Source organism: Cryptotermes secundus, unplaced genomic scaffold (assembly GCF_002891405.2).
Source record: "Cryptotermes secundus unplaced genomic scaffold, Csec_1.0 scaffold403, whole genome shotgun sequence".
Lineage (NCBI taxonomy): Eukaryota > Metazoa > Arthropoda > Insecta > Blattodea > Kalotermitidae > Cryptotermes > Cryptotermes secundus.
In genome coordinates, this window is record NW_019739948.1 from 314,826 (window position 1) to 329,007 (window position 14,182).

The following is a 14,182-nucleotide window of genomic DNA, read 5'->3' on the forward strand; positions in this document are numbered from 1 at the left end:
TGCCAAGGAGAAATTTTATCGCTTTGCATCCGTTGATACGATACGGAGATAAGCAACAAGTCTGGACGCAAAATTTTGTCGCGTTGCATCGGACGATACGCAACAAGTCTGGACCCGGCTTAAGGCATGAAATTTCTTCGCTCGTTCGAACACTGGGATCGTAGGTTCGAATCCCGTTTAAGGTGTGGATGTTTGCGTTTATTATGCGTTTGTGATGCCCTGTGCAGGTAACGGCCTTGTGACGGGCTGATCCCCCGTCCCGTCTAAGATTAAAAAAACTGAAGTGAAACGAAGTGTTTCACGGCTGCCCTGTGCTCCAAGTGGGAGCCTGAAATTCAGCGTCCTCATGTTACAGTGATAAGCACGATGTTATAAATTTTTAAACCTATTAACGACTCGGTACATTTTCGAATTTACGAACAACAGATATACTGCATATCTTTCACTTCATACATACTTTCAAACCCAGACTGACGAAAACATCTCAGAATTGTCATGCAGGGAAATTTACTTTTGAAGCGTGACAGAACTTGTGCAATGTATACGATGTTTAATTTCGACTTCTAATAACATATTTTCTTTCATTTCAGGTAAGTGTCTGTCAGGAAGAGGGCAACGCCCAGCTGCAACGGAGCAGGCCAGTTTCCTTCGAGAGCCACCAACAGTAGGTACAGAAGAGACAACTAAATATACGTGTCCGTCATGGGCGCCATCAGCATTTTCTTCCTGCGGGGGGAGGGGTAGTCAGAAAATTTAAGGGTACTAACACCACAATCTGTGAGTAAATAATATTTGTCTTTATTATAGACCCCCAATACTTGTTTCGATCAAAGTGATCATCTTCCTGTGGTTTGTATGAATATATATATCCCCATATTAATCTGTTCGACTAACTTGGATCCATATTAGCAAATATAATAATGCACATATTTGCGTTGAGTTTTAGGGTATGTGTCATGTAGCTGTATTATAATATGTTAAATGTTAAAGTTAAAAATTAAGTTTTAAAATTATTAATATTAGTTTTATTCACTCATAGATTGTTGTGTTGGCAGCCAAGTTAGTACCCGCAATGACACAACAGGATGAAAATAATAAGGACGGCAGAAAAGTTTGATTAAAAACTTAAATTTACGGAACTTCAAGCTAATTTTACTGATCCCGCTAGGGTGTTCAAGAGACAGCACTTCTAATTTAAGCTTTTGGTGTTAATATTTGCATGAGTTCCTGCAAGCATCTGATTTTCTCTGGAGGCAAATTAGATTAGTTTTTTTAAGAAGTTCTTGCTGCATTCGTGTCAGAGCGGCTCCACAAACGGGTCAACACCAAGAGTTCATGCAAGGAGAAGCAGAAAGCAGGCAGTCACACAATGTATGAACGTGCATTTGTTTTTCCATGTCCAAGACACACATCATTGCTCAGAAACAGGTGAACAGGAGCTAAACTCTGGGTCTCAACTTCGCCATCTTACCCAAACCTGCCCCGGGGTTCACTTGACAAGACCACTCATATCAACAAGTGTCGAGGTTAGAATCCATGGAACATTACTTCTCCGCGAGATCCCTAAGCAAACGGACGGATTTGCCATGAATATAAATGTGAAATGTGTGTAGAGCAATATACACTGCCTTGCATATAAAAGTACTGACGTAAGTAAGTGTAAACTGAAATGCCATTTCTCACTATGAAATAATAAATACTGGGATTTTGAGCAACATAGGAAAGCTGGGAGTAAACATATATCACATTCTTCCATGGGGGGGGGGGCCTTCAAACGTATCATGACCGCTTTCCTTCCAAATCCCTTTTTAGTTTTCTTCATGACCATGTTCTCGTTTCATTCGATGCTACGTAACCTTTGTAATTTAAAGGGCGTCGTTAAATACAATAAGGCCGGGCGCACACCAAAGAAACTGGCAACCACGATTTCCGAGAAGTGTTATCAGCCAGAGTTGAACACGTTAATAAATGGGGCAGCGCAAATTGAGGAAACGGCAACGAAACTCGCGGGGAATCTGAGAAACTCAATTTCCAGGTAATGGAGTATGCCAGTCCACACACGATTGAGTTCGATTGAGTTGCCGCGTGGATTCCTAGAAATCGGCTGTTCTGTAACGCACTTCAGTGATTCGTTTGTTTGCTATGATGGCACGAATAGTTAATACTGTCCACCACACATACGTCTTTGTCTTCCCAGTTGTCTCTTGCCTTCTGGCTTTCCCAGCAATATTAAAATGGATCTTAGAAAGACAGGATGGGATGGTATGGATTGGATTCATCTGGCTCAGGATAGGGACCCGTTGAGGGCCCTTGTGAACACGGTGGTGAACCTTCATGTTCCATAAACTACTGGGAAATTCTTGAGTGGCTGCACAGTTGGCAGCTTCTCAAGAAGGGCTCAGTTCCTTGAATGAGTGATGGACTTAACCTTAAGAGAAGAATACTGGATAGAACATTGTATCAAGTTGATAGCAGAAGCAAAGCAAACTTTTATCTGAAATTCTGATGTTAAAATCTATAAAATAAATTACTATGAACTTTACAAAGTATCGTAATCATTAATTCGTAATATTAAGCTTGTAATTTATATTTATTTTAGAAAGCTTCTCATGGCGCCTAAAGCCCCGGAAATCCAATATTGTTACAAGAAAATGCAGTCAACACTACAGCTTTTCTTTTATTGCTAGTTGGGTGGGACTAAGTCCCTTGTACTGCGGCCACTTCTGGCCTATTGTACCAGCCCCAGATGATAGGTGAGGGTGACTGTGGAGCAATTGGTGGAATGAAGATTGACAGGGGAAACCGAAGTATTCGGAGAAAACCTGACCCAGCGCCACTTTGCGACCACAAATCCCACTTGACCAGACCCGGGATCGAACTCGGACCGCAGCGATCTTAGTACGACTATGTGAACACGTAAATTACGAATTATACAGTACCTGGAAGGCAGCAGATTCGTTATGACTCTAAAACTTTGCAAAACGAATGCTTCTGCACTTCTAAACAACTTGTTCGATTTAGAATACCGCAAATACTTAAGTTTTTGACTCTTCAAAAAAGGCCGTCAAATTTGCAACTTCTTCACACTGATTAACTTGCGTAAATAGTAATTATACATTTACTAGTCATGATATATGCGACTTAAATTGAAATTATAATGCAAAAATGTAGGAAATTCTCGCGAAATGTGTATTCTCACTTCCCTGCTGTTACAAACAGCCTACTTCGTGAAGCACGAAGACTTGCTGTTCACCAACTAAGACAAAGTGGTTTCGGAATGCTTTTATAGTGCATTTAGCTCAACTCAATTAACACAAAGCGACAAATACTTGCAAATCATGTAACTAACACAACTCACGGGAATGCACGCTGTCCTAGCTGCACAAGATATGCATGCGAAGCTGCAGAATTGGAGCACACACTTATCACAACCTCACTCCCTCACAAGCAGCAGCTCTCTGACCGGTGCGAAGGGCACGTCATGCTTAATACGGGATGGGGTTTCAAGATGTCGGTCCTATCCATACTTCACTTACAGACAGTAAGGGCTTGTGTCAAATATTTCATGTATTACATTCGAAGATCGACTTAAGCAATATTAAGCATATAGTTTCTGCTGAATTTTTGGAGAAGCTTTGTTTGTTTCGGATTTTAAAATTAAATAAATATAGAATGGTAGCACCGTCCAATCACTGTTCGGTTACAAAAACTCGTTTCTCGCGCCCAGTGAAGAACACGAGTGTTTGGAAGCAAAAGAGCGAGGGAATTTTCAACGCGGGAGAGATAAATGAATAAGATCATGACAGACGTTATCATTTGAGGATTCTTTCATTAAGTTTTCTAGCTCAATGTTAAACATGAAAATAACGACAAATTTACTTCCGCGTCGTAAGTTGTACGCTCTGGACGTGTAAAGAGGCGTGGAGGTCGTTCTCGAAGTACATGAAGGAGAGTGAAAAGCCCCTGTAAGAAAGGACCTTACAATACTCATTTTGTGCCCCCACATCCAACAGAATTTTTTTTCCTTGGCAATACAGCCCCAGTGGGCCTAGGCCTACCTCCATGAACTTCTCCGTTCACTTCGGTTTTTCTAGATCTTACACATTCGGTAGGACTCCTTGGGCTGGTGATCAGCTCGTCGCAAGGCCTCTACCTGTATACAAAGACAGAAAAACGCACACACACAAACTGAACATCCATGCCCTGAGTGGGATTCGAAGGTTTCCAAGCGAACGAAGACAGTACATGCCTTAGACCGCTCGGCTACCGTGACCGGCATCCAACAGAATTATGGAGGCGAATTCAAAGTGAAAATGCTTGTTCTGCTGGTGATCGAACCCTGGTTTTCTGGTCCCATGGCCTGTTATGTTACTACAGGGCTATACCAGCTTATGAGAGCTGATGTTAGAAGACGCAATTAAATAGGGAGCACGCAGCACTCTTGAAAAGCAAAATAACGTATACACAATTGTGATTCAAATTCGTCATGGAAGAAAGAGCAATAGGAAGACTAAGAAGATAATATTAAAAAGATAGTGAAGAATGCCGTCTTCTGGGATCTGGCTCCTTGTATATCTTGTGCGAACCGACGTTTCGGAGGAACGTTTTCAGGGTAGAGGTACCAGCGTGAGTAGGTGGCTGCAGACTGGTTCCTCACTCGCGGATTTCTTCTAACCTAAATATGGAGGCGATACGTTCCTCCGAACATCGGTTCACACAAGATCTACACGGCGCCACGTCCCAGAAGACGGCATTCTTCATAATCACCGCCGTGAAAACCTCAAATCTTACTTAAAATAGACAGTTCAGTTGTTGATTTCCTCATTAATTCATTCATATTCTGTTGTACTCTATGAAGCACATGAAGCATTCGCGAAAGGCGTCGTTTCACTTCAGTTTCTCAATATTTATACAGTCGGCAGGACTCCTTGGACTGTGGATCAGCGTGTCGCAAGGCCGCTACCTACACAGGGCAACACAAACACAGAATAAAAGTAGAAAAAAATTCAAGCCTCGAGTGGGAATCGAAACCACGGCCCCAATGTTTGAGCAGGCGAACAGTTCATGTCACTGCGATCGGCGTTGATTTTCTGAGCTTTTAATAAATCATAAACGCCTAGTCAAAGTGTTCTTAATCACGCATATATTCGAAAAGGATAACAACTGGCACATATAGAACCTAACTTCATTAACTGTTCTGCACGGCTTCAAAACGTGGCTGCTGCTTCAAGGGAAGGAATTAATTGCAAGTGTTTGAGACCATCGTGTTCAGGAAAATTTGTGGCTCTAAGAAGAGTCACGCCGGTCACGGTAGTCGAGCAGTCTAAGCCATGCACTGTCTTCGCTCGCTCGGAAACCGGGATCGTGGGTTCGAATCCCATTCAGGGCACGGATGTTTAGCTTGTGTGTGTGCGTTTTTCTGTGTTTGTGTACAGGTAGAGGCCTTGCGACGTGCTGATCACCCGCCCAAGCAGTCATACTGAATGTGTAAGATTTAGAAAAACCGAAGTGAACGGAGAAGTTCATGGAGGTAGGCCTAGGCCCACTGGGGCTGTAGTGCTAAGGGGGGGGGGGAGAAGGAAGAGTCAACGCATGAGAACATTGAAGGATATTATGGGTTGTCTTGTCTAGTTTTTATACGTTATGATGCATGTAGCTTGCATGGTAGAAATTAGAGATACAGGATTTTGTGGGAAAATGTAATGGAAAGTAAGATTTTGGAAGATCTGAAGTTGGATGGGAGAAATATTAACCTGGTTCTTAAAGGCATGGTTTTTAAAAAGTTGGGCTTTCTACCAGAATAAATTAAACTCTTACTGTACTTCGCTTCAGGTACTTGTCACAGTGTCAAATGGGCCGCTGATCTAATGGGCACGCAGAAGTCTGCGCCCCGATCTGGGGTCCAGCTGCACCTCCCGATAATTATCACACGTCCCTCGCTCCCTGATGGGAACTTGATGTCATGAATTATGCCAAAGTTATTTAACGACGCTATTCTAACTGCGTACGTTGTCTAGGTTAGATTGTTGATGGGATTGTGACCGGCAAATTGGAAACATGTGGAAGTGGGTGGGCCCATTTTAAGTCATTACCCCTAATTCCTTCTTAAGTAATTTAGGAAAATGACGAAACAAATCCTGTCACTATCTTCTTGCGTAAGGTGTAACTAGGGATATCTCTAATAACTGGCAGGTTTACCGGCGTGTAAGCCCCGCTGTGTCTCTGTTCACTGTGTCCGACTCTTGTCGAATGGGTACCGGGTGTAGTGGTTATCAGGCTTGTTTCATATCCGTGAGGTCACGAGCTCTAGACTCGGCTATGCTGATTGAATGGTGTTCCTTAGTCGCTGGACTCGAAAGCCTTAAGTCGGCCACGACCATACGACATACTTTATTGGATAAATCTCTGTTTCATTAGCGATGGTCTAGTTGTTGAAGTGAGGATTCGAGCAAGGTGGCTCAGTCGGTAACGCTTCTGATTTGTATTCGGGAGGTTCTCGGTTCGAATTTGGGCCGAAACATTGCCTATCTTGAATTAAATTTTTCTTGGATTTCCTCAGCCCTTCAATGAAAATGCCGGTTTTGTGGCACCTGTAATCTTTTTCAAATCACGAATCGATGTACGTAATTCGATAATTTGACCCTAAACATTCTGAGTTACCCGTGGCTTCATTTATCAAATGACAAATAAATTAAATAAAAATATACTACCCACGACAGGAGGGACGCACATATAGACACACAGACATATGGGAACGATGTATGAAGCACGCCGCTGAAATGAGCTCACGTGCCATGATATACACCCACCAGATTTCAGCCATTAAGAAGTTTATGGGGGTGAGGAATCCACAGACAGCATGGAGATCGCATATGCCTACTTTTTTTTTTTCAAAATAAAAAAGTCGGCTAAAAGGGGCAGTGTCTAGTGTTGTCTAACGAAACTTCCGCCACTGGACGTACTCTTGCATAGAAACAAAGCAAGTGACAGGGAACTAAGGAGAGCAAGCGAATGACGAGCCCAGCTGCTGGCCTACAACCCTCCTTCCACCCTCTGTCACTGCTGCAAGCCTTGGGTGAGGTTATCGCCAGTCTATACGTTGCGTTAGATCAAATAACATGCAGCAGCGCTCTGAGACGCACAAACCCTACGAAGTCAGAATTGTCCCAGGGAGTTGGAACGTGAGAACAGGTTTAAGGAAATCTCCCATGAAGACATCATGTCACATTTATTTACCAACTGTTTAACTCTGTTTGATGGAGTGACCCAGACGAATTAACTTCAAGTAGCTTACGATAATTCTCTCTTGTTTCTTTACTCCCTCTTTCTCTTTCTCCGCCATTCATTCTTCGTCTTCATAATATTTCATGTTCGACGCCATGAAATATACAGTATTCAGCGGTATTCAGTTCATGCCCTGTATTCAGTAGGTATCTGCTTCGAGTCCTCGGCGGACTACAGGCAATCCAGACGTTTCGCTCGATACAAGCCACGCGAAATCAAGTTTATATTACGTATGTATAAACACTATACGTCACAGTCTTCTTCCGGGAGAGGCTTCTCCAGAGTACCTATATGTCTAGGAGCTATTCCCAAAAGTATGAGTCGGAATAAAAACCAAATTACCTCTACTGAGGGGTCGAAGCACTGTGCTACAAGCCGGAAGGTCACGAGTTCGAGTCCTGAAGAGGTGGATTTTTCAATTGACCTAATCCTTTCAGCCGCACTACGGCCCTGGTGTCGACTCAGCCTCTAACAGAAATGAGTACCAGGAATCTTCCTGAGGAGTAAAGGGCCATCTGTGAGCCGATTGTCTAGAGGAAATGTGGAAGCCTCTCATAACCCTATGGGCCTTCACTGGTCTTCACGGCCTCTTACAGGGATACATTTCCCTCTACCGAGGAATTCGCTCGTTTCAAAGTTTTCTTCCAAAGTAGACAAGAGGAGGGCCTCGTGTGGAAGTTATATATATATATATAGCCGCGTGTTGCCTATGCGGCGCGACAAATAACTTCACATGGGTCTCGGATTTAGCGGATATTTATTGAACACTCACTCTTACACACTCAAGTACAATTAGTATCCCTTCAACTGCATTCTACGGCGGCAACTGTCTCTGACTGTAGCTGGATCCAAATCCAAGTCCAAGTCACATTGCGAATGACGGTCAGTAAGTCAGTAAGTTTTAGTGTCGAGCCTCATCTAGGGCTCATGACTAGATATTTATTACTCTTTGACAGTTACGGTCTTGTTTATTGTGGGGCGCCCTCTCTGACGAGAAGACGGGTCTATCGTTTGTATATGCTGCTGGTCCTAGCCAGCGCAGTCTTTCTCGGGTCCGAGTCCCTTTTTACTCGCCACCATGTTTTACTGTTTCAGATTTGAGACTTTCTTTTTTGTCGCCTCCTACGACTCGCAGGGTCACGGTGGAGGTATTGAACTCCGCCTCCACACACACACACCCTTGGCTGGATCTCAACTGTCAACTGTTTATATAGGGGTTTTTCGAACCGCTTAGAGAACACCATATTCAATGTTTCTAACAATTCGTTGTTACGCAACGAACCCTCTCTTGTCACGGAAATGCTATATTGTGTTTCAGTTTCCTCGTTGTTACTTAACGACAATTCGTTGCTTCGATTTATCGCTGTGGGAACTCCACAATTTCCAGGTATTCGTTGTTGTGGAAGCGTACTTTCCGATTGCAGCTTCTGTCGCGGCGATGGGCGTAAGGTAACACGTCACAATATGTACTTGTATATGCGTGTCTGTGCCTGTCGCCTATTATCATCATCTAAACCGCTGGACAGATTTTCTTGAAACTTCATAGTAGATTTCAATAAACGTTCTGATTTTCAGCCATAGGCGTATCTGTAATGAACTGTAATTGCGACAAGGCTATGTGCGGAATGCTCCATGCGTCCCAATGAAGAACAGAAGAAATGGCGGAGGAGTGACAATGAGACGGGCAAATGTAAGGGACTGAGAGGAATGCCGAGGAGATGAAGGGAAAACGAACGGAAGAACGGAAGAGCAGTGGCGAGGGAAATGATTTGGAATGAAACAGAAAAAGGAAGAAAGTAGGAGATGAATTAGGATGGGATGGATAAATGACAGGATATGAAAGAAATCACGGAAAATAGGAAATAAAGGTTCAAAAGGTGTAAAGGAAAGGAGGAAAGAAATTATTTTGTCCATCCTCCTTAATGGGTCATGTGCTTGTTGTGATATAACACGAATAAAATATCAACAGCCATAATGAAACTTATATGCATCTTGACCAATTGGCACTGCAAATTTTATAAGGGGTTCGGCCATTCAATTTTTGTTGATCGCCCTGAAGTATTTGCTTAGGGCGAGGGCACGCCAAGGAAACTGGCAACCGCAACGCAACAGCAATTTCCGAGTATTGTTATCAGCCTGAGTTGAACACATGTTAGTGAATGGAGGAGCGCAAATTGAGGAAACGGAAAAGCAACTTTCCAGGCAACGAAGTCTGCGAGTCTTCTCAGAATTGCGTTGCCGCGTCGTTTCCTAGTGTCAGCTGTTCTATAACGCGCTTCGGTGGTTCATTTGTTTCGATGGTACGAAAGGTTGGCGAAATTGTTAATTTTATTTTTGTGCAGTTCATTGAGCAAGAGCCTAGTATATATGAAAGAAGCCATTTTAACGCCCACCCTTTTTTGGCTTCTTGCCCACAAGGTGGTTGCCACTTGTCACTTTGACTGCCCTACCTGGTGCTGCCTCGTTAAAGTTGTTAGGGCGTGGCTGGTTCCGGCTTGACCAGGCTCCACCGCTTCTTCCGGCTCCACCGCTTCTTCCGGCTCCACCGCTTCCTCCTTACGTTGCTGAATATGGGGTTGGAATTTCAGCATAGAACCTGATACTATGGGCGCTAGCAAACAGCTAGGTGCTGTTTGCGATTCATTTTAAAGGAGGGAAGGCGTGAGTGGGGTGGAAGCTGGCGATGGGTTCGACTAGCTCCTGGCGATGAGTCTCTCCCCAGGTCGGCTAAGGGTCAGGCTCGGACAAGTGAGGGTGAAGCACTTCTGACCAACACAATGCACTTTGCCACTGGAACACTTTATTGTTTCTCACAGTCACTCGGAGTCTAATCTACAATATCAGGCCTAGTCTCGGCTTCCAAGCCGCCGGTGTTGCACTTGCTCAAATTACTTAGCTTAACACGCAAGTATAATCGCGGGTTTTACCTCCGCCAAGTTCCAAGTTTTGTAGCAGACTCTTAATCTTAAACTGGACTCTCTGACGAGCCAGAGGTCCTAACTGAATTGTATCCGCCTCTTCTCTCCTCCTCCTAATTTCCCGGATAGGCTGATTCAAATAAGAGGAGTTGGCTTAATTTTGGTTCCGGCCAATGACCGATTGTTTTAGAAGTAGTTTCGGCCTAAAATCCCAAACGGCGAAATTGACAGAGATGCAACTTATGAGGGTCGCTAATGATTTCCTGGCACTTCCACTTTTGACTAACGGCTCGTTGCGACTGCCACTGCTCGAATTCTCAAAGTGGCTTGCCGCCTAAGTCAACTTCTCAATTTCTAAAGAAACTCAGTGGGGTTCCTTGAAGTATCATTTCTGCCCTTTTCGAAGCAACACCAGATGCTTGGACGCAAGGACTAACAGATGTCCTTGTCCGCGCAAGTTCGGTCTATCTGCTTGTTTTGACTGTGTCTTAACCTATGTTTCTTAGTAATTCTTACTGTCTACTTTATAAACTACTGATATAAAAAGAGGGGGGGTGGAGGATTTCAATTGTTCGGTTACAGCCACCCAGAATGTGGTAGGCAGGACAAATTAGATTTGTCTTTGGAAAGAATTTTTCATGGGACGAAGGAGTTTGGATTCAGGTTATGTTCTTTCGAAACAATATAAGGGCGAAGGCACACCAAAGAAAGTGGAAACCGCAAACCGCGTTGCCGCTTCCTCAATTTGCGCTGCTCCATTCAGTAACATGTGCTCAGCATAACATGATGTGAGCAACTAATCGAACATAAAATTCCTCAGTGTGCACCTTCTAATCTGGAAAGCAGTTGCCTGCTTGAAATCGGCGACTTTTTTTTCCGTTTTTAAATTGCGATTGCGTTGCGGTTGCCAGTTTCCTTGGTGTGCCCACAGCCATATACTGACCACCTATCCCGAGACAGTTGAACGGTTAGGCCGGACGCACACCATGGAAACTGGCAACCGCAATGCAACAGCGATTTCCGAGAAATATCGTCGATTTTAAGCAGACAACTGGTTACTAGATTAGCAGGCGCACACTGAGGAAACTTACGTTCGATTAGTTGCTCACATCATCTCAAGTGGGTGTGTTTGCCCGCCAATTTCGTACACTTCTCTTCTGCAACGTCAGATAGTAATATTGTTCCTGTAATGATATGGTAGGGTTCAGCAGACGTAAGAAGAGAACACAGGAGAAAAGGAAACACTGGGTGCACCCGTTCTTCCGTGACAGTTTAAACTCATGTGCTTTTATTGTTTTCTCGAAAGAACTTAACCAGGATCCAGAACTGTTCAAATCATTCTACAGAAGGAGCATTGAAAGTTTGATAGTGGATCTTGTAGGAACTCAAATTCGAAGATAAGATACGATTTTTCCTACAGCTGTGTCAGCAGAACCATAGATAAAATTATAGTTTTGTATATTCTAATTGTTATGTTTTTGGACAGCAGATGAGTAGACAAAAAGTTCTGGACTGAATGGTAGCAAGCATTACCCGAATTCAATCCCCTCTTAATTTCCTCCTGAATCAGGTTTCGATCTGTTATCCTTGTTCCCAGATATCTGAACTGTGCCACATTTTCAAAACATCTGTTTCCTCTCTTTNTACGTCAAAACCCACACTGATGACCACCAATAATATTGTCTACGTACGGTCTTAACATTGAGACAAGAATATTGGATAAAATTTTGTACATATGAAGTTGATAGCAGTGATATCCCCCGATAATTACTACAGTAAGTTTCATCACTCTTCTTGTGAACTGGTACAATAATAGACACAATTTTGCCTTATGCCAGATAGAATTAATTAGCTTGTGAATCTTAGAACGTAATATTTCACCTCCTGCTTGAATAAGTTCTGCCGGAATTTGACTACTACCTGGCTACTTATACCGATTCAATTTTGCAATATCAGTTTCAACCTCAAAAGGGCTAGGATCAGGTACTAACGGCTCATCTGTATGGATTTCTGTCTGCCTAACTTCACTGAGCCTATGTACATTCAATAACTGAGAGAAGTAGTTCCTCCACCTATTCAAAATGTTGTGGGAATCTGCAAGCAGATCACCATTCTCATCCTTCACTAAGTTACTGCTATTTTAGTAACCCCTCTTAAAGTCATTTATTCCTCTGAACAGGTCTCTAATGTTCTTGTTCTTACTGTTCATTGCAAGCTCATCAATTTTGTCTTTCAGATATTCCCTCTTTTTGTTCCTGAAATGCCTGCTGGTTTCGCGTCCTTTATTGTTCAGATTATCCCCATTTAACTCGCTTGGATCCTGTAACCATTGCAATTTGGCTTATTTTCTTTGTTCTGATAATTTTGAGCATCCTTCATTGAGCCATGGCTTATGCTTCTTCGGTTCATAATAACCTTTACTCTCCTTGGCAGAAACTGCCGTTCCCAGTCATTGGTTTGAAAATGTCTTCCCTCCTTTCTTTGGCATTGAAATCTCCTAACAAAATTTTCATAGGGTACTTCAGGAATGTATCAAATATATGTTCTAGTTCTTCATAGAACCTGTCCTTTATATCATCAGTTTTATCGTCTGTTGGGGCCTGAAAATTCAGAACGATGACATCACACCAACACAGGGTGTTTAAGAGAACATTTGGATCGAGGAGAGATGAAGTAACAGGAGCTTGGAGAAAACTGCATAATGAGGAGTTTCATAGCTTGTACTCTTCTCCAAGTATAATTAGAATCATCAAGTCAAGGAGAATGAAGTGGGCAGGGCTTGTAGCACGAATACAGATATACAGTATTCTGTATTTGTATCCTATTATAAGTTGTGGTTATATATATATATATATATATACTCACATGTGTACACGCATACCAGATTCCTTCATCTCATGAAAAACTTTTCCCCAAGCCAAATCTACTCTGTCCTGCCTTGCACAGTCTGGACGGCGTTTGTCATATGTACCAGGCTCCTGCTCAGTTAATTGCACAGGAAAAAGTTAGCAGCTTCGTCCACTCTTTGTGGCGTCTTAACAAACAAACGAATCACTGAAGCGCGTTACAGAACAGCTGATTTCTAGGAATCCACGCGGCAACTCAATCATACTCAATCGTGTGTGGACTGGCATACTCCATTACCTGGAAATTGAGTTTCTCAGTCTCCCCGCAAGTTGCGTTGCCGTTTCCTCAATTTGCGCTGCCCCATTTACTACCATGTGTTCAACTCTGGCTGATAACACTTCTCGGAAATCACGGTGGCGTTGCGGTTGCCAGTTTCCTTGATGTGCGCCCGGCCTAAGAGTAAACTCAACTACAATAAATCACAGTATTATAAATTCGGTAGTGGGTCTGGAACGGGGTCCTCTCAGCCTCGTGAGGATAATTGAGGAACTATTTCAAGGAAATAGCGGCTCCGGTCTACAAAACCGAGATTAACGGCCGTTGGGATTCGTTGTGACGCTCTTTATCTGCAAAATTTGGTACTAACTTCGCCGACAAGCGGCGGTCGATCGGTCGGTATAGTTCGCTTGCGGACTACAGGCTACGGAGTTTGTTTTTTGTTTATTATAAAGTCGTGTTGTGAACATGTAATTTGTAACCAGAATTTTAATATTAGAACGCCTGCGACTTTAGACTGCTTGAACAATGAAATCACGCTTTCGAATACTGATCAGGGTATGAGCTTATGTCCGCGTCTTTCTACCTTATGTTGACCTATGAAGGGAAGATGGTGCGATTTGCCATCCTGAGTCCTGCCAAGTGTCTGAAAATTCAAGATTTCAGAATTAATTCCAGATAGGAACATGCCAGAAGACGGTTAAGGCAAATATGTACACATTCAAGACGTGTGTGCGTCTGTCTTGTCGCTATCGGCTTGATGTACACCAATGGACAACATCTGTGTCTCCTTCCGCCACTCTGAACAGTGCAGCTGACACAGCGTCTGAAACCCGTTTGTTAGTGTGGCATCATCG

At 43.2% G+C, this 14,182-nt stretch overlaps 1 protein-coding gene and 1 long non-coding RNA gene across 6 annotated transcripts in view; one reads left to right on the forward strand and one right to left on the reverse strand.

Annotated features, from left to right (window-relative positions):
• The window catches only part of LOC117282925, a 99,308-nt gene extending 95,868 nt beyond the window's left edge, over positions 1–3,440 (reverse strand). Inside the window, exon 1 of the long non-coding RNA XR_004513866.1 lies at positions 3,359–3,440. This is a non-coding gene — a long non-coding RNA (uncharacterized LOC117282925). The remainder of the gene's footprint in view (positions 1–3,358) is intronic.
• LOC111872094 (mucin-12) overlaps positions 1–14,182 on the forward strand; it is a 317,589-nt gene that overhangs the window by 51,999 nt on the left and 251,408 nt on the right. The window lies entirely within an intron of this gene.